This window comes from Ptiloglossa arizonensis, chromosome 4, assembly GCF_051014685.1.
Source record: "Ptiloglossa arizonensis isolate GNS036 chromosome 4, iyPtiAriz1_principal, whole genome shotgun sequence".
Lineage (NCBI taxonomy): Eukaryota > Metazoa > Arthropoda > Insecta > Hymenoptera > Colletidae > Ptiloglossa > Ptiloglossa arizonensis.
In genome coordinates this window covers 18,083,819-18,109,614 of record NC_135051.1, presented here as the reverse complement: position 1 = coordinate 18,109,614, position 25,796 = coordinate 18,083,819, and the positions used below count along the sequence as shown (strand labels likewise).

General features: G+C 42.1%; 1 protein-coding gene and 1 long non-coding RNA gene across 4 annotated transcripts in view; one reads left to right on the top strand and one right to left on the bottom strand.

Annotated features, from left to right (window-relative positions):
- Mtd (TLD domain-containing protein mustard) overlaps window positions 1-25,796 on the top strand; it is a 252,832-nt gene that overhangs the window by 1,501 nt on the left and 225,535 nt on the right. The gene's annotated exons all lie outside the window — the stretch shown is intronic.
- On the bottom strand, window positions 5,412-16,597 carry LOC143145213 (uncharacterized). Of its 2 annotated transcripts, none has more exons than XR_012991639.1 (3): window positions 16,423-16,597; window positions 16,164-16,326; window positions 5,412-6,565 (listed from the first exon to the last, which is right to left on the bottom strand). It is a non-coding gene; the product is annotated as an uncharacterized LOC143145213 (long non-coding RNA). The 2 variants fall into 2 exon arrangements; XR_012991640.1 differs by lacking the exon at window positions 16,164-16,326 and adding an exon at window positions 7,468-8,002.

Here is a 25,796-nt window from a genome sequence, read left to right as displayed (position 1 = left end):
CACGTCCGTTCCGAACGTACGAAAATTTTGCTGGCCAACCGTGTGGCCTGCTGTTTTATCGATCGGTGGCCGCTGAGCAACTTTGTTCGTCGGTAAACTTCGGTTAGACCGATTGGGAAAGTTAAATTCGACATTGTTCGTAGAAGAGGGAACGAAATAGATATATCTCGTAAACGTGAAATAAACTTAGAAATCTTTTTGTGACTTGTTAGACACGGTTGACGTTGTATATTCCGAAATCGTGAAGTGTGGGGCGATTACTGTTTGTATAGTTTCTTCTTATCTGTAAGGTACGTGTAAAAAAATCGTAGACAAAATTCCGTTATCGATTTAGACACGAAACAATTTTACGAAATTACGATGAATCGTCAAAAGAAACATACTCGAATTTTAATATATCCCGGAGCGATATTTGATTTATCGGTTAATTCGTTCGAATAACGAAACATCCACAAAGTCTAAAGATCTCTCGTACAAGGGCGCTGGAAGCAACAAGCATATAAAGAAGCTTCCTCAAAGATACATTTTGTCGACAAGTTGAAGGTCGAAACGTCGAATATCCCTGAACAAGAATAATGGTGCAGGATGTACTTCCAAGGTCGGTTCATTATGCATTTATAATCTTGAACGGTATCGTGCGATACGTCGTTGAACTCGGCTGGAAAGTAATATGCGAGTGTATATTATTGCGTAGAGGGATTCTTGCGCTCGCCCGAAAAAATTTGTAGGTTAGACGCGTGGTTGAATACGATTCATCGAACATGCTGCTCCTTACTTAGTATTCTATTTGCATCGATGTTTGTAAATATTGATACTGACAGGGTATTATCTGTTTTAATCGTTTATAACTACGTAGTTAGAAGATAGTATAATCGACGAAAGCACCGACGGTATCGTATCACCGTGTGTTTGTAAACACCAATCGAATAAAAGTCGCGAGTGATGGACAGGCAGGTTAGACAATATCGTACTTAATCACACGCCTGACCGATGAACCTTCAATGCCATATTTATGAAAAACAATATCCCGTACGAAAGAATTCTACCGGACATTTTCGATTCATTTTTCATTCTAAAATCACCACGTATTCTTTTGTACCGTTAGTTACATTTTACGTGTGGATCGTCGTGAAAGAGACATTTTCCATATTGTTATATTTCCGACTCTTTGCAAATACCATTGTCATTTTTTGCCGAGAAAAATGCGGTCGCCTGCACGCGACCGACCCATCGGTAATTTTCTTTCGCACGATACAGATCGGTCGAAACACTCGCTATTTTTCACGTTGAAACGTTTCCAGCGATTTACGTTGATCACTGGGTCGGACGTACGGTGTTGCGCGTGTATATCATCGAGGCGGCGCCATTAGCGTTGCTTTACTGCGCTCGCTTCAACCTGACTCCGACATTGGTCAACCTATCTCGACTTTCAAGCGGCCTGTAAACCTATAGAAACCGTCATCGCGACACACTCAACGTGATAAAGTAACCTGGGCATGCCACCGCCATTGACACACGTTCAAATGACTTCGGCGCGAGTAATTTGCACGCGAAGAATTTCTTTGCGTATCTTTTCCCAAAATGGTTGGAAAAATTAATTTTCGCGGCGCAAGAGACGAGGTTGTTAATTGTACGAAAATTCAATTTTTCAAAATTTTATTCTTAAAAGCCACCGAGTATACACTCTTTCTTAATATTGATTGGTTATTTGTACAAACACCCTGGTATTATTGAGACAGTTATTCCAAGTTTCCACTGCACTCGATATATATATATGTATATATACATATACGTACTATCGAAGCAATAACATTGTGATTAATATTCAGTATTATCGAGACACGTCCAATTCTTCTGCTCGTAAGACATATTCTTTGTATATTGCGCAATATTTTTTATTGCTTCGATAAATTGTAATACCGTTCCCGGATCGTCGTTATTATCGTCAATATTTAATATTGCGTTGCGGCTTCTTATTTGCATTTTTGCTGCATTGAAAAAATTTTCTTTCGTGTCCCACTTGGATACCACACACCCTTTTAGAACTCGCGCTCCCATTTTGGAAATTCGTATATATAAGTTACAACGTAATATTAAATAATACTACAAACGCTATCGGCGCGTAATATTAAAAATTTTATTCGCTCGTTCCACGATGCAAATTCCAATTCACGTTAAACGACCAACGAAAAGAAATCCAACGTTTACTTGCACTAACTTTTACACCGAATAGAAAAATTATTCTTCATCGAAGAAGCGAGCAGTTCAAGCGCCCCGGCGTCCACGGTATAACGACCTTGATGGACGCGAGTCGATGCATAATTCTAAACAAACCGTCGGTGTCCATGTACTTGAATCTATTTCCGAAGTGGTGTTCGAGGAGCGCGCGTTGCACAATAAGCATTATCGTCGAATACCATCTGCGCGATTTCATCGTCCATCGCGGTGGTCGCGTGTCATTTCGAAGCGACGATTTATCGCCGTTCGAGTGGCATTTCAAAAGCGTTATCAACACCGTGGAAAGAAAGCGCGCTTTCCCCCCTCCACCTCCCCCCACCCCACCCCCACCCGTTTGTCTTCTCCCGTAATTAGAAAACAGGAGACAAAGGGTCAAAGGGTAGGTAATGGAACAGACAGGCCGGAAGTGGAACGCGCGCGCGATAAGGCACGCCCAGCGTCCGTGTTACGACGATTCAGCGATGCGGTGTGTACTCACGGGGTGCCAGATTATGGTTCATTTGCTTAGATACGCGCGTATCTACCTGCATATCTGGGCGCGGTTAGGCGAGCGTTTACACCGGTCTACTGTTCGCGGCACGTCGCGCGAATTTGTACAAGGTGCTCGCGTAATTGGTGTTTCTCTACGCCTTCGCATTGCGCTTTCACCGACAAATTGCCGCCGGGGATTAATATCGAGTCGCGCGGGGACGATCGAGCCGCCGAGATTATTTTATTTCCACGTATGTATCGCCGTTGAAAAGTACTCGGACGTTCGTTGCGCAAAGACGGACAGAATTTTAAATACCGGACGTTCATTATACGATGAATAAAAAGCACGGCAATGCTCGTTTAAATTGAACTAAATCGGGTTTTGGCGTTGAAACGATCGCGGAGAGCAGGTAGCGAGTTTATTCCAGGAATTGTCCCGAGCTCGAGTCTCGAGGTCCCTGACAAGGAGAGAGAACAGATATAGCGAAAGTAAGCGAGAAAGAAATAACGCGGGGAGTGGGGATGGTCGATGTCGAGCGTTTCAAAGGAACGCCGCACGCGCTACGATGAATCATCCGATTACGAAAATGAAAATTTCACGTTTTCTCGACAATGTCTTCGAAACAACCGCAACGATGGATAGGCGGGCTCCTCACCGTGAAAACGAGTCCAAACACGACGTAAATCGGACGAATTTTATTCGCAATGGATATTAATTTCTCGGATAGCGAAAATGATAGACCGGTAGTAAAAGTTCTTCGATTTGTACCGTGTTCGGACTGTTTTTCAGCGGGAGAACCTTGCCGATCTGTCGATAACGTTGTTACAAAGGTAAAGTAAAAGATTGAAACAATACAATTTTTGTAATCCGTGCGACGTTTCTCCGGGGTGTACTTCTCAGCATAGTATTTCCTCCTCGCTCACTCTTGCTATATTTATTCACTGTCTTCGCTCGTAGGATCAGATTACGCTTAACTTGAGACACTGAGTAGTTGCGACGGGTCACTGAAATTTAGGCGAGACGACTCTATTGAAATTCAAATCGGCATTACCGTGTAACCCTTTATTTTTAGATTTAACAATATTTTTCCTTCAACTTGAAATCGTGCATCAAAAGTTGTGCACCGTTTGTTAATTATTCGAAAGATTTATCTAGATAAGAATTTTACCGTACTTCTATTGGTGCGCAATAGCAAACAGGCCCCCCTGTAGCGAATTGAGGGCACACAAACAACGAGAAAAAAATCGTATAAACACATTTATCCTATTTGACCTTGATCCCCATGTGTCAGCTACTTTTGTACTCCAGTAACGCGTTTACCTTCGTGGGAAGTGCTCGAAAATGGAATTTGATTACCGAGTGCAGCTGAATTTGAGTTAAATTCTATTTATTCAGGTTACGTTGCATTCAATGATTTAAATACCAACGTTTGTTCTTGAATGTAAAAAGGGAAATTATATACATTTAAGTTTCGTTTAAAATCGATAATCATACGTGACACGTTTATGCAAATTGCATCATTGCGCGGAATACGTTCATTAACGTTTTCGTTAAGAATATAGTTTTCGCTCGAACGTCCGGCATTCGGTAGCGCGGTGGGGGTGAGGTGCAACATAATGCAGCATAGTGCAACATAGTGCACCGTCGATGTATAAACGAGCCCACGTACCGTGAATAATATACAATTTCTCGTCTTCTAATTGATACGACTTATGACGCAACTGAAACGATCTGGGCAGTTCGAGCAGTTTGAGAATCACCGTTCCGTGAACGTAGAAGATAGCGAAGCAGTCTTTCCATTACATTATTTATCCGCTTAAAAGTGGCACGCGACGGAACATCGAAAACTGTTACATAGACAATTTAATCATACATTTGCGACAAATGAAACGCATGAAATTTATTCATCGTACGATGAAAATTTACGAGCCTCTATTCGTTTTAATAGCCGACCTGCTAATAGATACGCAGCTGTTTTTCACTTTCTTTTATTCAGTGAACTAGAATTTCCACTAAGGTTGTTCCTCGCTGTCGTTTTATTCTCACTGGTGTAAATTATCCGTAACGCGTTATGAAAACGTAAATTAGAAAAAAAAAAGAAAAGAAAAGAAAAAGAACAAAAAAATTAGGCCAATGGACCCAGATGGTAAACGATGGGACTAGACCGTGGATTTTATGTACGTAAAGTATTAATATGCTTCCATCAATTTCTCGTCTCTTCCGATTCCCGTTTTGTTACGGTACGATAAAAACATTGAATAAATGAATAAAATAAATCGACGAATTACAATCTTTACACGATGTAAACGCATAAAATTCGTCGATGACTATTTTTCCTGGTATAACGAGAGTTAATATCGCAATTACGTTTGAACATGTATCGCATATGGACTAACATAATCGCGTACCATACGCGTGGACGATTACTATTAATTAATGGTCGAAAAGCTCTCGAGCAACGCGGATGAATCGACGTTCCGGTCAGCGACGTTGATTACGAACACCTGCGTGCAACTATCGATCGGCAATCGGTTTGCCATTAGCCTCTGAGCAGTATTAATTTAATTATTCGATTAAAAAACACTTGGCAACTTTTTAAGCTCGAGCTGCCCCTCCTTCGACGTAGGCAGCTCGTTTCATCGAGGAGATGGGTAAAATTTTACTCAAATAATAAATAACAGATAAAAACATCGTATAGCGATTTATTCTTCACGTTTATTCGATTTGGCAGCGAATCGGAGAAATTTCTATATCCTCAAGATGAAATACACGTTTCATTTTATAATTAAGATTGCAATTTTTATCGGACAAAATAAACCAATAAAAAGTTTATGCTTTTTCTGAAATTTCCATCCGATTTAACAACAGTGAGATACACTTTTATTTTACGATACGAATTGTAATTTTCATTCGAACGAATAACGGACAAATATTATATACATTTTATTCGTTGTATATTTTTATCTACAGTTTTGCTCGTCTCTGGTCTCATTCATTATTCGATGAATAATTATTCACTCGGCGCCCAGACCAACGTGTCTTTAACGAAGTTACTGTCCCACGAACGAATATTTCCTTTTTTCAATTTTCTAATAATCTTCGCAGGGTCCGCCAGCTGTGAGCGATGGGTAGAGATCGTAATTACTTTCCTCTAATATGCTGAGAACGTTGTTAGTGTTCCAAGTTCCTCGAGTATCGGTCTATACGAAACAGTTCCGGGTTCACTGCAGAATTTGTATTACCTTCCGTTCGCTTACTTTCGAATTACAGACGAACCTCAACTCGAGGGGAGTAATTTTCATTTTTTAATTATCTCCGATTTTACGAGAAAAATAGTGGTACATTTCACGAATCACGAATAAAATGAATATTACATTTTGTTAGTTTTCTTTTCCAACCGTTCAATTTTCATCGTATTTAATCTTTACAAAAATGTTGAAAATATAGACGGTGGATGAAAATAATTTTTCAGATTTGTTTAAAAAATTTCTTCGCATCTCCAATCGTTTCCAAGATAGCATCAAAGCCGTGAAACTTTGGAGGTTAATTCCAACCCTCGACCTTGAGTCACCGCAGCTAAAAAAAAATACTTGTCCGCTTATTTCTGGCTGCTCTGGAAACTTGCAAAGTTTCATAAAAATCGATGTCGCGTATCTACTTCGATGAGAGAAGAAATATGTACAATCTCGCAGAAAGAGATACCCAGTTCGGAAAATAGTGACCCTTCTGTACGATCCGGCAGACACTCAGCGAATCGCCAATGCCTCTAATCGTGCCATCGATCGAATCCGGCGAGCTCCACGCGCTGACTAGAATTTTCAATTCCCACGATCTGTAACGACGTCCGAAAATAAACTGCAAAAAAACAGAAACCATCCGCCTTAACGATCCTCTCGGCTGAACGAGCCTCTAGATTACGCTAAACGATTTCGTTTCTCGTTCCACGGTGAAATGATAAAACCGCGGACTGACGAAGGAAGGAAGAGAGCGGTAGGAAGCCAACAGAGCCACCTAGCGCGCGAGCGTGAAGTTCGGTGAACCAAAAATAAAAAAAATTGGAGGAAGAGTGCCACGATAAGAGATAGAAGCGGAGAAAAGTAAAAAAAAAAGGGAGGGGAGAGAGAGAGAGAGAGAGAGAGAGAGAGAGAGAGAGAGAGAGAGAAAGAGAGAGAGAGAAGAAAAGAGGAACGTCGAGAAGGCTGGCTCTAATGAGAACTCGAGCGATTTTCCATCGGTTTTCCAGGCCGACGAAGGTCGCGACCGAAACTCGGAATATGAGGAAATATCCACTGTTTCTGTTCCGTTCTGCGAATCTCTCCTCGTTCGACTAGCATTTTTTCTTGTTGCCAGCTGAGGATCCTTTCCAACTAACGGCCACGATCAGGACCGTCTCGCGAAAGTGTGCAGAATGTTTCATCCCACGGGGGTGGTTAATCGGATCGATCGATCGAAAGTTAAAGCGTTACGTTTAACGTTCAAATTTTCGAATCTTCGAGCTTAAAAAAATAATTTAAAACTGGCCGTAATAATACGGTTATGGAAATTTGTATCTCTCTTTAACCGTTTTTTAATTACGGGGCGATGTAAAGAGTTTGCATGGGACCCATATCCACGCGGCGATCCTGCTCACGACGTAGTTGGAGAACGAAGAACGAGAGGAGAAAAAAAAACAGTGGATGTCGGCGGTTGGTCGGGGGAAGGGAGACGAAGAGTCCCGGAGAGAAATAATGAGCCAGGGCGTTGTTGTTATTACGTACGTGTTGTTGGCCGGGTTCAACGTGTCTGGCGAGCATTGTTTCCTCTTTCAGCCGGCAGCGTCGGCTCAAGGACAACGCGAGACAATGGATCGTGTCTCGATTCGTGACATTCCTTTTTCTCCATCTTGTCGATATCGTCAACTCGTTGCCGTGTCTTCACGTGCGAAAAACTTTCCAACTGAATCTTCACGAACGCGATTTCGGTGGCCCGAGGAGTATCGCGCGACACGACACGACACAACACGACGCAACGCGACGCGATACGAGCTTGAAATTTCAGGCGGAGTCACTTGCCAACTCCATCTAGGGGGGAGAAATCGAAGGGAGTTGGTTCTTTTAATGCACCGCGGCAGGAACAATCGGCAACGCAAACTGACTCGGAAAATGAAGCGCTGCATACAAGATGAACCGGTCCTGAATACGTTATGGGCGGGAACGACGGGAGCCACTTGCCTCGTCCATTGGCTCGCGAGTACATCGGTCCTGTCGGTACGAATTTGGAGCTCGTTTTCTCGTTATTGCGCCCCAGGGAATCCTACAATAATTCCAACTTGATTACGATTTAAAATCGACGGGAAATTTCCGCGCTTTTTGTAATTTTCTAGTTTCCATGGTCCACGGTGAGTAATATTTTCAGTCGTCTCAACTTTTTGACCGTCCTCGAGGGAATACTAATCTTGCGAAAAAACAAACAAGTTCGCGACAGTGTTGCGCATCTTAAAGAAGGAACATAACCAATGGCCGTCGAATGTCGAATGTTACGACCTTAAAGAAAACACTGTTTGTCGTTTAGCTGAATAATCTCTCTCCGGGACATTGTTTTCGTATTGTCGGAAACGACGGGAGATCATTTGGTCGATGCGACCGTACCGTTAATTATAGGTCGTGTCCTTGAGAAACAGCGGAACTATTTTTTCGAACGAGGCTCGACGAAACGTGTGACCGAGTCTCCATGGGTCTTTCGTCGTTCGACGATTTCAATCGACGATATTTACGTCCGGTACGAACCGGGTCGAAAATTTCTTAAAGACGAAACAGCAGTATCGAACCGGCCAGGGAATCAATAAATCCTGACTCTCAAGGATTCCCCTGGCGGACCAAATTTTTTCACAAACATCGCTCGCCAATCAAAAGAGCCAATATATGCTTCTTCGCGAAACCAGTTGGGGGAGGGACCGGAGAAAAAAAAAGCCAATACCAAGTAGCGGCTCGGGATTAATAAATCCTCGATTTCGAGAGTCCGTTGCTCGTACGTGCACCTTGAAAAATGGGATACCTTTAACGGCCGCGATACGTCGAAATAGGTCACCGACGACAAAAGGATCGGTTAAAAGGGAGCAATGGCGTGTGGCGAGGATGCGTCCTTGAAATTTCCACGGCCTCTCCTTCGTCGTGTTCACTCGCGGGGGTGTTTGAGAGAGGGAGAAAGGGGGAGTATAGCTGATTTATGCGACGAAGCCCAAGCGTAAGTCAAAACACATTCGGACCTTAATGAATCGTATCGGGTAACGAAAGTCTGGATTGGCTCTCCGGGACACCCTGTAGAAGGGGATCGGAGAGGCCGTCGATACTGAACGACCTTGCGGCATCGACCAACCCTCTGCTTCTCCTCTCGCCTTTTCGACTCTGTACAGAGGCATCTTCGTTTACCGCGCCCCTCCCCCGCGCCCCGCCTTGTGTTCCTCGTCCCTCCTCGGGTATCTATCCGCTCCCCTCCGTCCCCACGCCCCCCTTTCCCTCGCTCTTCGACCTTCTTCGTGCCGAGGGAAACTTACGATCCGCGTGGTCGATTTGCGTGTAACCGAGACCGAACTGGAGGGCATTGTTGACCGTAACGTTATCGACGGACGTCGATGCGAACGCTCGAACGATTGTTTATTCGTTATCGGTTTTGGAAAATAAACGAACGAATGGAACGTCTCGACGCGTGTACGATATACGTCGCGATCCGTGTGACGGGTAATTAGAAACGTTCGACGTCGCGTACGATTTAATTGTTGATTAAATAATGAAATTTAACCGGGATTCGGTCAACGGAGCCATCGAACCGGATTAACGAGAACCGGGACAGGTGGATCGGTACGACCTGGATTTCTGATTTTTAATCGTTCGATGGGTTCCCGAGGTACATTGGACGTTTTTCCACTTCTCGGTCTCTTTTTTCGGTGGCACGATCCGGCAAATCGGAACGATTCATTCTCGAACGGATGCGGGCGTGTTTGATCTTCCTTTCGACGGAGAAACATTTTTCGTTTCGGTCGAGTGGCTCGCTCTGAATTTAAGGGAGGCGAGCCGCCCGGAGAAACGAATACGAGTCGATGGATTTACGTTGATCCATCGAGCTACGATCCCCCTGTCGTGCAACGTACGCTGAGGGATGGTTTTAGATTAGATAAGATTTACAACAGAAATTTCTCGCATTCGGTACACCGAAGGGGACGAGGGTCGTAAGTTTTTCCAATTTTTTTTTTCGAGATAATTACGAAGGGTGTTCCGAGTTTTTTTTTTCGAGAATTATAAAAAAATGTACGTTTGAGATACGTAACTTTTCTAGTTGTATACAGAGTTGTAAAGGAAACACATTATTACGTAGAAATGACCACGCGCGAATAATTAAAAACGTAGTTACCGAAATGCGGCAAAATTCTCAGAAACTTTACGGTATAACAAATTTCGTCGATGTGAAGCTCGTATACGGACACGGAGGTAATATTTTTAAGCGAGGAATAAAAAATACTAAGTAATCATTTTTTATTACACTGACATGGGATTGTTACCAAATGATAAAAAATACGTAACTACGCAGACAGGATAAAACAGTCGACCTTCTGTGTGTCGTGACGGAAAATGCGTTGCAACATATTTCATGCGTGCAATATTTGTTTATAACTCTAACAAAGCGTTTACTGCCAAACTTTATTATACAACATTTTTTCCTTATTTTTGTCCGTAGTTTGACGAGAAAAAATCCGGGACACTGTACAATATGAAATATTTAAAAGTACACATATTAAACCAGAAGTTTGTTAAATTTTATTAACAAATTTTGCATCGTGGAAAAGTTGCGGCCGGTCACGCGAAGCGCCCCGAAAAGCTATTGGTCGACTGACGGAAAAAGTATCCAACGAGCTGATCGGAAATAAAAACAAGAGAGTTTTATAATCTGCATTAGTGCCGCTATCGTCGGGCTCACGGATTATTTTTAATTTTAATTTTTACTCGACCGTGATTCGAAAAGTTCGGAAAAATACTCGCTTGACGACGACAATTATGCAAATTATAAAACTTCCTTGCCTCTTTGATTTTTTTTTCCCAGACAATCCACATGGCCGATAATAAATCTTACACGGTTCAAAATTTTGTACAAAGATTCAGCTGATTCGTGGTTCGATACACGTATTGTATTCGGTTGTTCCGAAAGTCATTTCGTTTTTTTTGGTGAAAATGAAATACGATTTCTTAGAGCGTATAAACATTTTATTAAATTATATATTCTCCATTTTGGAAAACCGAAATGACTTTCCGAACAATCCAATACTTTCAGGCAATACAAATTTTATGAAATGTTAATCGACTTGGAACAAAAAAAATATTTTACTATCTGGTCAGTCTTTACATGAACGAACAAGCCGCTGAGTAGCCCGCGTCGTGCAATATTATGAAATTTAGTATTCGGGCACATTTCACGTTACAAGAGGATGTTGGTAGGGAGGAAAAAAAAACAGCATGTAAATGTTTCGTTTCTATGGAAACTTCGTGTAAAATGTTATGCAGAAGCACGGCCGATGTGTATGCAAATTCCGTAAAAACAACGGTGAAATTTCAATGCGCATTTTGAGGCATTAATCCGTCACGTCACGGCTTTGGAAAACACGACTAAGAAGTCGGTTCACGGTGTCGAACAAAATTTTCTTTGTACACCTCTCTCTCTCTCTCTCTCTCTCTCTCTCTCTCTCTCTCTCTCTCTCTCTCTCTCTCTCTCTCTCTCTCTCTCTCATCCTGTACGCTGGAAATTACCGTCGAACAATATTGTTAGCTCTTAATCGCATCAAGGTTCACTTCCATTGTCTCGCGCACGACCACGGGAAAATATTTTCCGGGCGCATAATTTTCAATGAATATCGCGGGTCACGTGTTATTCGCAATAAAATCGCACACCGGTGCGGGACTTTGAAAAATAGTCACCGAACCGTAGCCTCGATTCCGGTAAGAAAAATTACCTCGCGTGTATTTACCTCTGTACACCGTAAACGGGATAAATGGAGAGCAGCGCGTTTTACGTTTTTCTCGAGTCCGTGTCGTTCGGTAAAATCTGGCGTGGCTTTCCGTTGCGGTGGTGCGGACAAACGTACTTCTCGGAAGACGTGGACTCGGGAGAAACAATGGGGAGGGAGTTCGTTTCTGGTAACGTCCTGTGACATCTTCCGTCCGCGTCTCGAAGGACGAAACGACGCAATTGCGAGCGAAACGCGCCACGCTTTAACGAGCAATTAGTTTCTCAGGAGTTTATAAGGACAGATTCAGGATATAATATCGCGGTTTTCCGCGAAGAGACACTTGCCGGAGACGCGCAATAAATTGCCCGCGCGTAATGGCGAAATGATTTTTTCCCGCGTAGATAAAATTTTCAACCGAAATATTTCGAACTGCGATATTCTCGAATATCCGGAAAATTCTACGCGTTACGTTCTATATACTCTTTTTATCCAATTTTCCCCATTCTTGGCCCGAACGGTAACCCGATAGTCCCTTGTCGAGCAATTTTTTCATTTCGTGTTTTCCCGCGTAAAATTCACCGTATTATCGATCATATTTTTCCACTTGATTTTCTATCGCTCACCGAACGATACTACGATCTTCCGTTACCGAAGAATTATTCATTTCGTATTCCTCCACGTGAAATTAAAAATTCTTCTTCTTCGTTAATAGACACACTTGTACGTTTTCTATTCAAAATTAGTCCTTCTAAGTACAATTGCAAGGAAATATTTCCGATCGCAATATACGCAATTAGAAAATCCTCTACATTATTAATAATTTTTCAACGGAACGTTCTCCAATATTTGCGCCTAAAAAATCGTCTACGTTATCAACAATCCTTCCATTTCTCGATTTCCCGTTACTTCGTATCCAAGTTCTTCCCACTTCCGTCTCTCCCCGTTGTAAAATGATTAATTTCCAATTTTTTCATCGTAACACGAGACACATCCCCCAAGTGGTACAGGCGCACTCGGCCCGTACGTTACCCATCCAAAATTTAATCTCCTCGTTTTACGACGGCGGGGGGTCGTTCGAATAATTACTCGCGGGTAACCGACGATACGTTCCTGTCACGGACCATGGGCGTCCGAGAAGACAATGGCGAGGAGGAGTCCATTCCAGGTAGCATCCTATGACACCGTCCGTCCGCGTCACAGAGGACGAGACACACGATGTTAGGGGGTGGAGTTTCTAGGTGGGGTGGCAACGGAGTCCTGGGGGTCGCGAGGGTAGCAGCTCGGCCGGCGACGACGGGAGGGAGGAAAAGGTTGACTGGGCGGCGGAGACAGGGAGGATTGGAGGGTGCGCGATTCTGTCCCAACTATGAACACCGGCGAAACGTCAGTTACCTCGCGACGATCCTTCTGCGAGGACTTTACCCGCGCGGATTACCGTGTTGCTTCGCGATTAGGGTTACCGACGCACTTGTACGGACGCCGACTGTTCGTTCGCGATCGAGTGAGTGGTGGGAGAACTTCGTCTCGTCCTTTCCACGATCGCCCGTGCTTCGGTAAGCACGCCCGTGACGTCTTCTTACTTCTCCGGGAGGGAAATCTTAGTAAATTTTGGAAAAAATTTTTTTTTCGACTGGAAAACTAATTTCGAAACCAGTCGAAAACGTTTCGAATATTAATTCGAAAAATAAGTGGATGATTCTAAGCCTTGTAGCTTTCTCGAATCTGATGTACGTTTGCAAATTTTTTTTTTTTAAGGAGAAACACGTTTCGAAATTACACGAGAGCGTTTTCGAATGTTAATAGGAAAGATATGTTTTTTATTCGAGTTTTGTGTTCTTGTCACAAAATTTCTTTCGGAACACCCCGTGTAGCTTTTTTGGTTTCCGATGTGTATTCGTTGCTTCGTTAAATTTGTATGGAAAGTTTGAAATAAATATTGAGGAAAATTCAATTTTGTATAGGAAGTCGATGTAACGTTTTCTCTGGTTTTTTGAAGGAAAAAAAGATTCGGTGAAATTATTATTCGAAGTGTGTTCATTTTCGAATGAGAATTCTTTTCAATCTTATTTTTGGTTATTATGTGTAGTGATGATAGCGATATAGTTGATTTCGTATTTTTATTTCCATTCAAACTCGATCGTTTGTTTCACGGAGGATACGAACCCCATCGGGGTTGACGAAATTTTAAGTGAAAGTGAGGTTAGTACACCGATCTTTTCTCATCTTGGTTTCACAATCGTTTTTGATTTCAACTCTATTTCGAGAATCCAGTTTATCCAACCGAGTGCAAGGTGTTTGTATTTTCCGTGGATGTATTCGTGCGGAACGCTTTCGAATAGAAAATAAAACGAGAAATCGATTCGAGTAGTTTCGAAGGTCGCGCGCGTTTCAAAAGCGCGCACGATACGATTGCACCGAAATGGTGCGCGCGACGTAAAGATATAACATTCCCAGGAAACGATTTGTTTTCGTATCCCCTCGTCGATCTTCGCTTTCGTTTGTTCCGCGTAACAGGTTCTCAGGTGCACGTTCGTTTATCGTTCTCGTGTCTTCGATTCGAAATCGACGCGAATCGATTCACCTTAACGCGTACTTTCATTTAATGTACACTCACCGAGACAAAAATCGCCCTAATCTATCAAAGTTCATATTTTAAACTTTGCAACGCAATTGCACGATATTTTTCAATTAAAAAAAAAAAAGAAAAAAAAACAATATATTGCAATGATTCGATGGGTCGAAAATGACCCGAACGAATCGAAATTTGTATTTTTAACTTTGCGGTGCAATTAGAGGACAGAAAGAAATACACGAGCATACGATATACCTAGTCATGTATATATATTATTGAACCTTTAATTGTGAAAGAGCAACGTGTATTGTGTGCTCGCGATGGGTCGAAAAAGACCCGAGATGCGCACCAACGTTGATCGGAAGTCTCTCGGTGTATTCGTTCGTTGCCTAATCCAGACTCGGGAACAAAAACTGGTGTTCGTCCTTCGGAGGAGACGACTCCCGCCAGAAAACAAGTCGCGTGTGTGTCCTACTTTTTATCCGCGCCTTATCGCGTATTCGTCTCTTTGTGTTCCTTCCTTATCCGTCGCGTTACGTAACACAAACATTACGATGGAAACGAGCGAGAGATGTCCGAGATGTGTGCAGATTCCGCACCGTTCGATGTTGCGAACTATTATAATAATAATAATAATAATTATTATTATTAGACAACGTCTTCGTTAGGCAAACTAGAAGGAAATGTGATACACCGGCGGAGTAATAGCGGAGAATTCCGCGAAGGAGAGCCGCACGATCGAAGGCTGTGAATCGAACCGAACTCGAAAATATAATTCCATTATACGAGAGTCGTTCCGTTGGAGAACGCATTACGAACGGTTTACAAATGATCGATTCGCGATCATGGTATTTGTTTCTCAAAAATTGGAAAAGTATAATAAATAAAAAGAATGGTTTCGTTTTGTCTCAGCGCGAGAATTTTATTCGAATATCGGAACGGTTCTCTTGTAAACAATTTTTTAATATCGGTCGGGAGACGTTACGACGAAACGAGCTGAAACTTGGACGAAAAACGGGTCCCGTCGTTTTCTTCTCGACGATGGTATTGCGTTTGACGGAACGGCGCGCGGTGCGCTCAATGGCGACGTTAATTTTCTTCGTCGTTTCGTAAATCGAATTCTTGTTCACGGAGCGCGGGCAGAAACGAAGGTACACTCTCGTGACGTGGCTGGTATTTATATTGCGTTCTATAAAAACTCGGTATCCCGTGAAATCAGTATCCAATAAAAGTACGTCCCGGACGCGCATTAAATGTTTTGACGTCATTGGTGGTATAGACAGCTGCAGAAAACGGACAGATCGGTGGGAAAACAAAAGAGGCGAGCGTTTGTTTGTTTATTTGTTGCCCGATAGAAGGGACGCGCCCTTTGATTAAAAACGAGAGCAACGACGAAAAAGGATCGTCGTGTGTCCGACGCCGGGATATTGTTCGTGATTTTACGAACAACATCGTTGACTGGATAAATTGATAGAGGATCCGTAAACGCGGTAACGGTGAATAATAATAATAATAATAATAATAATAATAATAATAATAATGATGATGATGATAATAATAATAATAATTATAATGCGAACTCGTTTCTTCGCTTTGGATTATTAAATCCGTTTGAGAGTCAACATTCGGATTTTATATTTATTTGTTTGCACCGACGAGGTTGAAACGCGGCCGGAACGCGGATAAATAAATATATGTATTACGGAAAAACTTAATAACGCGGTGTAAAGAAATATTTGTAATCGAATAAGGGACTTCTGTGTTTAATAATAATATGTTTTCACTGGGATAAAGTTTCATTTAACGCGCAGTGTACGATTTGGTAATAAATGTAATATATGGAAAGATAAATGTTGTGTATATTTACGACGCGAAAGGCGAGATCACAAGTTTATTATTAATCTAACCTCTCGGAGCTTGCGCTCGGATCCATTTCTATTTAGAATCTTCATCGATGACCTTGTCAACACTTTCACTTGTTGTTGAACCATTTACTTTATGCGGTCAATTTTCAACCATTTATTTAGAGGAATTACGTGTTCCAAATTTATCACAGCAGGGTTCTTGACTCTGGGAACAACAGACTCGATCTTAACCTCTAAATGTCACGTAAAGGGGATCGCACGTTGTCAAAGTTACACGAGCAATGTTAGCAATAATACATACTTCTCTTTACGGTCTTTATCGCTCGAAATGTAGTGTCCAGTGAGAAAAGTAACGTATAACGGTAAAAATAACTATACTTTCACTGCACAAAGGCGAGGTAAGGCTAAATGCTGTTATTAACCTAACCTCCACGATACACCGTTAGAGACTATTGACTGTGTGATCTAGATATAACCTATGATAATTATTTGTCGATATTGTTCCGATTACAAAGGTTCTCGTTTTGTATTTTCTCGATCCTGTTCGATGTAAAAATTAGAAGTGTGTAAAAAAGGAGCGAAAAAATACGTATATACAGAACGAAGAGCATTCAATACCGAAAGAAACTTAAGAATAGTTAAAATTGTTCGCGAACCATTCAAACGTTGATCACTCGTTACACTTTTCGAAATTTAAATATTTAATTCTCTTCGGAGTGCGTTCGAGTTTTTAACTTTTAAATATTGAACACAATTTGAAAATCTTTTTCAAGTAAATCTAAACAGCCGTACCACGTATTTTTACGGGTTGTGTTTGCACGGTAGTTTGTGGGAAAAGAGTGTTTTTTGTTGGCTCGACAACAGCAGGTCGGTTGTACAGTGCAAGCGTTTAAAGTGACGCCACTTGGCAACAACACTCTGAGAATTTAACCACCGGATTATCGCGTTACTCTGATAACGTTAATTAGCCCTTAAACAAGTTAGCATTGTTTGGGACAAATTCACACTTTCCGCGGTATTTGCAACCGGGTAACGAAATTTTCTCGACCCGACGGGTAACGAGACAGGAAAAACCAATGGTTATATTTCCATGGTGAACGAAGGACGTTCCAGAGGCGCAAGTACTCAACGTAAATCATATTTTTCCTAACCTGTACGGTACACTTGACGACGACACGTGTCTGACCCATTTTGTTCCCGGGTAAAGCAAACGAATCGTTTTCATCTCGAGTTTACTTTTGTAAGGCTCGAATGTTACAAAGTGCTCGCGTCACCTTTTTTTGCACGAGGATTATTATCGTTGAAGGGTTTATGAAAGAGATACCGGGACAGGCGTGGGACTAACGGATTACGTGTCGCGGTGGAACGATTTTTACGGTTTTCAACTGGAAAATTCACCGTACATTTACAAAGAGCGTAAACAATTTCTCGATAACAATTTAACGGTGACTAAAGACGCGAAAATATACAATCGGAACGAATTTCATTTTTTCAACGTGACGTGAATTTTTCAAATCTTAAATCTGGAATTTTTTGTTGACACTTGTACAGGGTGAGTGAACAATCTCGATAATAGTTTAATGGTAAAATATGATATAAATGTAGTAAGTACAATCATTGTAATGTCAAGTCGGTTTTTCAATCTTGAGATAATATTGTACTATTTCTGTTAAACAATGTACGTATTTTTCGAGGGAACTTTGGATGCAGCACCTAACCTTAAAAAATTCTTAACCTCGAGATTTGGAAAGGTAAAGTCACTTTGTGGAAATTATACGTTACAAGTGCATTAATTCTTGCTGTTGAAGCAACATCAACGATTTTTGCTCAATTTTCGCTCGATTTTCGTCCGTTATTGAAACATTAATCGGAAGGTTATGTGCTCTGTGTAAAAATTGCAGAGTAGCGGAGATTTTGAAAGGCTGTTCAACGGTGTTATTAAATATTTCGCGTCCCTGTTGCTTCGTTGATTGCTCGAACCGTTTTATTCGACTTCCGTGCAAATATGGACGTCTCGTAGAGTTTTTATCTTACGCGGTTTTAACGCCCGCCATTTTACGAACATCTCGTACGCGTTTAAGTGTCTCTGACTCATTTTAGACGGTCGTTAAATAAACGAATGGTTTTAATCCCGATTTCTTTCTACGTGGTTCTAATTTTACGAGTCTTCGGATTTATTCAGTCCGAACGAGAATTATTAAATTTTTGTTCCAAGTTGAAGTCGAATTATCTTCTATAGACGAGATGGTCTAAAGAATTACTACGATATTAAATCTCTTTCAACTGTAAAGTTCTAAACAGTCGAGAGACAATGACACAGATTGAAACCAGATAGCACTGTGACATCGTCACAAGTGTTCACAAACATCGACGCAAGTATTACACAGAAGCACCGAACAACGATCAACCGTGTGAATTTTTTAGATTTTTTTCTGAGTCATTATCATATTCATCATCCGTGCGTTCTTTTGCTTACATTCTTAAAAAATACAAAGATGACGTACTTACAAAAACAAAAAAAAACAAAAAGAAAAAAAAATGAAAAAAAGCATTACCAATTAATTAAATCATATTCCACGTTCCTTTTTCCTTTTTCAATTTAATTCTCCTCTTCGCGATATTGTAAATTCGCCAAGTCCAGAATCATTTCGTACGGTTTCCAACAACTGCACAAATTCTCCCGGATTTTGCTCCGCGTAATAAAAAAAATATCATTCTACCGTCATTACGTCATTATGCAAGGATAAAAACCGTATCGCGTATCGAGTAAATCATTTTCCACGTATCTCGGCAATTTTTATTCGTACACTCACCACGCGTCAACGTGAAAGGATCAAGGCAACATTCATCGTTTCGTGTTCCGTGGCCAGGTGGCGCCACGGTCGTTGAATTTTTTGGGCCCGTTCGAATTTTTCCAAGGGACTGGAATAACCGGATGCGACAATGGGGGCCGTTAAAGCGGTTATCGGGGACACGGTACCCGTTACGGAGCCGTTGAGAGTTCTTTTCGTGTCGTTGGAATCGTTTTAAGGGGTTGTCGGGTCCCGTATCCGTGGAAATCCGATCGCGGGGGAAATGATTGAATTCTAGCGAGGAATTTCGACGGATGCGCCCGACGAAATCCGTCCCTTCGGATGACATCCGGGAAACAAAGACTCTTTTCATCCGTGCGAGCGTCTCTTCGCTGATACAACATTCACGACGTTACCGTTGCTCCGTTTCTCCTCTATTTCTTCTTCTTCCTCTCTTTTTTTTTGTCTACTTGTTTTTTTGTTTTTTTTTTTTTCGTTCGACCTCGAAAAAAGAACACACCGACGCCACAACGTAACCGACGCATTAGCGACAGCAATCCCGGCGCTCGAAAATGAAAAGCCACCGTCGCGTATTATTTTTCGTTTTTCCACCGCGAAATTTCTCGTTTGCTTTTGTTCGTTCTCCTCCCCACCACCCAAAAAAAAAAAAAAAAAAAAAAGTGGGTTTCGTCGGTAACCAGCGTCGCGCGTCGTTTTTACCACGACGATAACGAGCGACGAATTAAAACGACGGTTAATTTTCCGTTCGGTAGTCGACGAACGTGACTTTTCGTTCGGGGACAAATTTATACAAAACAATATTTATTTACCTCCCGGTACCAATCATTATTTATTTCGTGGGTGTTTGGAAGATCGTGAGAGAAATTCATTTTCAAATCCGTGTAGTTGTGCCAATTAAATTCTTTGTTAGTATAGATGAGTAGAAATTGAGAACCACTGGTTCGAAGATATAGTTTATTTCGTGGATATTTGGAAGATCGTGAGAGAAATTCGTTTTCAAATCCGTGTAGCTGCGCCTATTAAATTCTTTGTTAGTATAGATGAAGAGAAATTGAGAACCACTGGTTCGAAGATATAGTTTATTTCGTGGATATTCGGAAGATCGCGAAGAAAATGAATTTTTGTCGAACTCGTGTAATTCGAGCAATTCGAACATTTTCGTTCGTTCAACCAGCGCTCGTTTTTAAAACGTGGCCGCCATTTTCCCGAAAGCACCGTGTAAATTTGTATACCATCGTACGACACGCGCGACGGTTGAAGAGGAAACGGTCTTGGTGGCACTTCGATTTTTTTTTCTACATCCTCTCGACCCGCTTTCGCGGAATCGTGGCCGTTTTCCCGCTGACTGTCGCGATGCGCGATAAATCGGCGACTTAGAGCCATTACTGGCGACGAAACGTCTCTTGATTAAGCTCGCGTTAACTGGCCGTTATACACGCGACGCCGTTGGCGGATAAAAGCGATTTCAACGACGATACGTGGCGCGATTACGACGACCACGAACGATAATCATCGCCGTTATGCGAATTTTTCTTATCACGATTATCGAAATGCGACGGTGACTATCGAACGATCGAAATTTATTAATACCAACCTCCAAACGTATAATTCTTTTCCAAAGTTGTGAATCGAATAAAAAAAAAAAAGTTATCACAATTGGTATGTTATTATACAAAGTATGTTAAACTTCAATTGTTCATGTCTCTAAAATTGTCGAGTATCCACGTTTAATGTTCTACACGTTTCATTAGAGACGTGTACTCTACTATACTGCAAAATTACGTTGATATTGGAGGGGAACGGATTGGGTTTCTCAAATTATTATTTCCATGTTCTGTGAATTATCTGGTAACGAATTGAGAGGGATTGTAATTAAATTTTTCGTTGCCTCCATCAGACTTATTCGAACGGTAAAATTGTAGGTTATGTAGCTTTGCTATTAGAACGTAATTTCGAAGAGGAACGCATCGGTTATCGTGCATTTTCGTTAGCAGGAGGCTCGTGGAATACGAAAGTGAAGTGCCACGTATCTTCCAAATGCGCGCGAAAGTTAATAATAAAAGTCGGAAACGTGATTTAGCATCCGACGTGCTTCTCCCAGATATTCAGCGCAATTTTCCTATCCGCGTCTCAAGCTGTTGGCAAAGGAAATTCGTGTTGGGAGGAGGGATTCAACATTTAACTTTTTCTCTTTTTTATGTGCCCTATATTGTAATAATTGTACTCTGGTAACGTATGTGCGTGGTATCGAGCGTATTGAGCCTTACGAATGTACCCTATGATTGGACCTCACTGTCTTTATTCTATGTTTGGGCCTGATGGATCTAATATCATTTATATTAGACCCTACAGACCCAATATTATCTATATTGTCTATCATAGATCAACAATTTTCTCTATTGGGCCTTACCGATTCAGTATCGTTTATATTGGATCCCCCGTCACCTTTGTCAAGTCCCATACTCGTCTGTCTCGACATCCATACGTCTGGTGCCTATACAGAGTCTTTCGGATCAGACACCACCTGCATTGGGCCCTATGAATCCGAGATCGTGTATAGCAAGTCTTTCCCAATACAGAGTCATCTGTATCGAGTTCCAACTGCTTGTTATCCTGTACATTGGACCTCAAGATTCTGATATCGTATTGGGCCTTACGAATCAGAGACAAACCATATATGTTGAGACCTATGTATCCAGTCACGTACACCAAGTCTTCACAAGTACAAAATCTATATCGAGTCTTACAATGTCATCTGTATCGGGTCCCACGGACCCGTTACCCTTTGTTTCGGGCCTCACGAATTTAGTACCAAGTGCAATATTTTCAATGAACCCAAACTTATCTACATATATCGTATCCAACAACTGCACAATCTTCAACGTCAGTATTTCATTCGGTGGGTCTGATGTTGTTCAAATTGGGCCCCACGAGTTCTCACCTACACGCGACACTCGTCAGAAGCTGATCGAAGTGTCGATGAAACAATACATCGTTCTGTGAGAAAAAAAGAAAATGTAAAATTACCTGAAAATCTTCGTTGCATTAATAATCGCATATAAACTTCGTTATGGAAGTGGGACCGTTTCGGGGACTGTTTGCAAGATATTCTAAAAAAATGTAGGATATATTTCCGACAGCCTGTATGGATTTCATTGTCCCGTCACTTCGACGCACCTAGAAACAAGAGCCAGAAGGCTGAAGCGCCACAGTCACCCGTAACAGCGGGCACAAAGTTATGTAAGCTTTGAATTAACGTTTGTCGATGTGTACGTGGCGCATTCCTCGGACCTTAAAACGCGTCTCCTCGCATTGTCCCCGCGAGAACGAAGACGTTTCTCGAACACCTGACTGCGAAACAACGCAGAAATTCCGAGGCGTACGCGGAGCCTGCCGTGGAATTACACTCGGAAGTCGCCTCGTTTTCCGCTGTTTGTTTCTGGTTATTTAATCTCAAAGTTTTCTTTGTTGCCGCGCGACGACTCATAATCTTCAAAGCCACTTGGACGCCTCTACTCGCAGCCACGTCTTCCGTTACTCGGTAAATACTGTTGAAACAATTTCTCGCGTACGTGGTAAAATTCGTGTCACGAAAATTCGACAAGATTTTCTTTCGTCAAATTTTCGAGCCGTTTCGGAGACTCGTTCGCGAGGTGTTGCACGTGTCGCGTTAAATATTTACAAGTACAATTCGCGGAGAAAAATTGAAAATATTTTTCTATTTCTCGTCGATGTATTGACACAGAAAAGAAAAAACCGGGGGGGAATTTAACGAAAAGTGTCTGGGTCCGAACGGACCCGTTGCTAGTACCGCGAGAAATATAATAAATGTTTCGAAAATGTTTGTGGTTATCCTGTTCGATAATGATAGTGATTTTTTTGGAAAATCGTGCGGAAAGAATAAATCGATCGCAATCTCTGTGTCATTTGTAATACGATAACGTGGGTAGAAGTGGCGTGGGTCTGAAAAGACCCGAGCGCCGCCTAACGAGGATTAAAGTTACGAAGTGCGACGCGTAGAAGAGCGTATATTTCCTTCGAGATTCTCCAAAGTGAACTAACCTCTAAAATCTACAAATCTTGCGACGAGGTTTCCGTATTGTATTATCGGGACAATAGTAACTGACTTGAAAACCGAACGTGCACGTACACCATCCTTGTACAGGTTATTACACTCGTTCCGTTAACCGACGACCCCGGTACCTAAACGTTATCTTTACCTTTCCGGTATTTGTTTCGCTCGTCCCGTTTAACGAGTACCCTCGTACGCAAATTTTATCTTCGCGTGTCCTCCTTTCCGCGTATTGGTTACGCTCGAATCTCCACCGTCCCTCGTTTCAAGACTCGCCACGATTCCCCGGTGGCGTTCGTCATCGAGAGCAATCGAAGACAAGACAGGAAGGATCGAACGATGCCCCGTGAACGCGACAGGAACCCGCGATGGATAAAGAGAAGTGTACAGGAGGGGTGGGGGAGAGTGGATGAGAGGGGGAGGGGAGATGTTGAAGTGTTCGGGAATCGAACAACACCCGTCGCTCGAGCCCGAGAGGGCGCATCGTCGACGATCCACGTGAATGTACAAGGGGTGGGGGGAGAGACGAGGAAGAGCTTTATCGCTTTTCAATCCGCCGCGAGTTAAGTGCGTCGGGAGAAAGCACTCTCCGCGAAATACTCTCTCGGTTGTTGGAATCCTGCCAGCTAGGGATAATAACCTTCACCCTCGGTCGACGACGACCGAGCACTTTGCATTAACGTCGAATTAAAACGACGCGTCTGCCACAGCTACGCGCTTCGGACGTCCCGTACCCTTTTACTCCACCCCCCACCCCCCCTTAGACACTCCACTTTGTCTTTTTCACCGGTTCACCGACAATTTTCCTACCTGTTTGCACCGTGCTACCCGCTGGTTAGAGATTCGTGTACCTGTAGCGATGCCTCGGTTATCGATAAAATACGTTGCTCGGATTCATGATCACCATCGACCGTCCCCTATCGCCACTGTTTGTGTTTCTTCGACCCGAGAGCTTCGTTCCATTCAAAGGAACGTTGTTCCCTTTTAGAGGTTCTCTATCCACGCTTCGCGTATTGATAATCTGCGTCACTGTGTTTCGAACATTAAGCGAGGTACTCGTAGTTTGGGTACCGAGCGGTCGGACGATTTTTAAGATTTTCTCGGGTGGAAAGTATCCGACGTACAAATTTCAAACTTGGCACATATATTGGACCATGTTTCGCCAAGCTGTGGGAATTTTCTCGAGCACGTACGCGTAACAGATGTTCGCACACGGTGCGTGAAAGAAAAGCTTACGTTCCATCTTCGACGAGATCTGTTTCTGGTCGTCTCGAACCCAACGGTGGAATAGATACTTATTTGGCGTGAATACGGTCATCCTTTGAACTTAAACAACACGTGACAATGCATACAATAACAATAATACATAAACAAAAAATAAATTTCACCAGAAAGACACCACCGGACATCGTTCCGGATTACGAATCTTTATCCTCTCCCACTCCACTCTCGAATCTCTATTCCCGATACGTTTTCACATGGGTGGAAACACCCTCCGTATTGCAAACGGTCTCCCCTCGCGAAAGAATGCGCGAGACTTTCATTCAAGCGACCAAGTTTTCAGCTGACCATTCAAGGCCGTTTCGTCGTTGAAAAATACAGGAAACATTCGGGTCGTGAGGCACAATTGCGACGAGATCCACCTGAAAATTGAGGTTACCGTGCAATCCCCGGGAACAACACAACGACAAAGTCCTCGCGGACGTTTTCGGCCAGACGTTCTGCATTTTGTTGCGGTTTTCATTTCGTACGCGCGCTGCATGCACTCGCGGCGATGGAATTTCCGCGACCGTTTCGAGGAAACAGAACGCTTCGTTGGGGGGGAGGCAGCGAGAGGAGGGTGGTTGTCAAATTACCGCAATTAACGCAACGCCGCGGTTAACACGATTAATCGATTCGAAAGCTTCTCGCGGCCGACGTTCGCGCGTGAAAAATTACGGAACGCTTCGTTCGCTCGTTCGTTCGACGGACCCCCACGGGCGCCATTTTCTCAGGAATTTGTTACCGTTTCGCGCAATTTAATTCCTCTCCGCGTAATTCTCTTACTTTCACGTTCATTTCTTTCCGTTATCCGTTTCCTCGACGTTAATAGTTCTCCGATTCCGAACTTTTTACTTTTGGTTCGCTCTTCGTCGGTCTACTTAATTTCTTTTTCCTTAATCTATTTTATTTATTTTTTTTTTTATACTTCTGTAGGTATTTTTTTTCCTCCTGCCCGTTAATAACTTCTTCAGTTCGTAATTTGATTTTCTTCTAACATTTTGTAGTCTTCGTAAGGTTTCATTTATAATATCTGATTCATAGTGATTTTTTTTTCTTCCAGACTTTTTTCATTTATACTAGCTTTATTGGTGTTCTTAAAATTAATTAATTAATAAAATTCTTTTGAATTTTTTTTTTTTTTTGAATATTTTCCTTTTTTTTAGTACGTTCCACTTTTTCTAGTCTTTCTTCAAACTCATTTATTTGTTTCGTAACGTAATAGTTTTTCAATTCCAGGCTTTCCTTGTTTATCGCATCTTTGTTAATATATTTACTTCTTTAATCGATTTCTCTTCCATTTGTTAATAACTTCTTCTCCTTTGTACTTCTATCTTCTCCCGTACACCCTGTCCTTCCTTTTGTCTCACTTGCTCGTTTCGTAATATAATAGGTTATTAATTCCAGGCGTTCTTCGTTTATTTCACCTTTGTTGGGTCTTAATATTTTCGTTCCTTTGTAATTCTATCTTTCCCTTGGGGAAGATCTTTCCACGTTAATGTAGAATAGTATTATTTAAAATTTATTTTC